Source organism: Tupaia chinensis, unplaced genomic scaffold (genome assembly GCF_000334495.1).
Source record: "Tupaia chinensis unplaced genomic scaffold, TupChi_1.0 Scaffold000367_1, whole genome shotgun sequence".
In the NCBI taxonomy this organism is placed as follows: domain Eukaryota; kingdom Metazoa; phylum Chordata; class Mammalia; order Scandentia; family Tupaiidae; genus Tupaia; species Tupaia belangeri.
Genome location: NW_006159864.1, coordinates 614,122 through 616,410, shown reverse-complemented (window position 1 = coordinate 616,410; position 2,289 = coordinate 614,122). Strand labels below are relative to the sequence as shown.

Below are 2,289 nucleotides of genomic sequence, written 5' to 3'. Positions count from 1 at the left end.
TGAAAGTAAAAGCTGGTTCTTTGAAAAGATAAACAAAATCAATACACCACTAGTGAGACTTATTAAGAAGAGAAAAAGGAACCAGGTAAATCAAATTTGCAATGAAGCTGGCAATATAACAACAGACATAACAGAAATACAAAACATCATTAGAGGATACTATGAACAACTGTATGCCAACAAACAAGAAAATCTGGATGAGATGGACTAATTCCTGCACACATATAATCTACCAAGAGTGAGCCAGGAGGATGTAGAAAGTCTGAATAGGCCCATAACAAGCCAGGAGATTGAATCAATAATAAATAACCTTCCAACAAAGAAAAGCCCAGGTCCTGATGGCTTCACTTCTGAACTCTATAAAACTTTTAAATAAGAGTTAACCCCCATTCTGCTCAAGGTAATTCTAAAGATCCAAAAGTGTGAAACTCTCGCAAATTCATTCTATGCAGCCTCTATCACCCTTATCCACAAAACAGATAAGGACAGGACAAGGAAGGAAAACTATAGAACAATATCTCTGATGAATATAGATGCAAAAATTGTCAACAAGATACTTGCAAATTGTATCCAACAACATATAAAAAAATTACACATCAGGTAGGCTTTATTCCAGGGACGCAAGGTTGGTTCAGCATACATAAAACCATAAATTTAATACACCATATTAACAGAAAGAAAGATAAAAACCATATGATCATAACAATTGATGCAGAAAAAGCATTTGATAAGATACAACATCCATTCATGATCAAGACTCTTAGCAAAATCAGCATAGAAGGGTCATTTCTCAACACAATAAAAACTATATGCGAAGAATTCATAGCGAACATCATCCTGAATGCAGAAAAACTGAAAGCTTTTCCACTAAAATCTGGTACAAGACAAGGATGCCCACTTTCTCCACTCCTTTTCAATAAAGTACTACAAATGCTTGCCAATGCAATCAGAAACTAGAATAAAATAAAAGCATTCAAATAGGAAAAGGAGAGGTGAAACTATCTCTATTTGCAGATGACATGATGGTATACATAGAAGACCCAATGGTATCCATGAAAAAATTTCTGGAAGTAATACATGAAAACAGTAAAGTTGCAGGATACAAAATCAATATACAGAAATCTATAGCATTTCTATATACAAACAGCAGGCAGACTGAGATAGAGCTGAAAAAAGTAATTCTATTTATCATAGCCACAAAAAGTATAAGATACCTAGGAATAAGTCTAACCAAATAAGTTAAAGACCTCCACAAGGAAAACTATGAGAAGCTAAAAAAAGAAATTGAAAGTAATACAAAAAAGTGAAAGGACATCCCATGTTCCTGGATTGGAAGAATTAATATAATCAAAATGGCTATTTTACCCCAATTAATCTACATATTTAATGCAATCCCACTCAAAGTGCCAGAGATATTCTTCACAGATCTAGAAAAGACAATCATACAATTTGTCTGGAATCATAAAAGACCTCGTATTGCCAAAGTAATTCTGCAGATTAGAAATGTGGAGTGGGTGGAATCTCACTCCCTGATCTGAAAATATAATACAAATCTGTGATAATCAAAACAGTATGGTATTGGCACAGAAACAGTCAGGTGGACCAAGGGAACAGAATAGCATCCCCGGAAATAATCTCCCAAACATATAGCCAACTGATTTTTGACAAAGGGTACCAGTCAATCCAGTGGGGAAAGAAAAACCTCGTTAGCAAATGGTGCTGGAAAAACTGGATAGCCACCTGCAGAAAGATGAATATAAACTCCTATGTCTCACCAATGACAAAAATTAACTCAAAGTGGATCAAAGATCTAAACCTAAGACCTCAAACTATAAAACTACTGGTGGAAAACACTGGGGAAACTCTGGGATACATTGAGGTAGACAAAGACTTTTTACATAAAATCCCCAAAGCACAATCAATAATCTCAAAAATAGAATAGTGGGATTACATCAGATTAAGAAGTTTCTACATGGCAAATGGTTATAAATACCAGATACAGTAATTAGTGTGAATCGACCGTCCTTGGAATGGGAAAATATTCGGGATAGCCACTTGCAGAAAGATGAATATAAACTCCTATGTCTCACCAATGACAAAAATTAACTCAAAGTGGATCAAAGATCTAAACCTAAGACCTCAAACTATAAAACTACTGGTGGAAAACACTGGGGAAACTCTGGGATACATTGAGGTAGACAAAGACTTTTTACATAAAGTCCCCAAAGCACAATCAATAATCCCAAAAATAGAATAGTGGGATTACATCAGATTAAGAAGTTTTATAGT

The 2,289-nt window shown here is 34.8% G+C and overlaps 1 protein-coding gene across 1 annotated transcript in view; it reads right to left on the bottom strand.

Annotated features, from left to right (window-relative positions):
• The window catches only part of DNAH3 (dynein axonemal heavy chain 3), a 172,248-nt gene that overhangs the window by 102,814 nt on the left and 67,145 nt on the right, over positions 1 to 2,289 (bottom strand). The gene's annotated exons all lie outside the window — the stretch shown is intronic.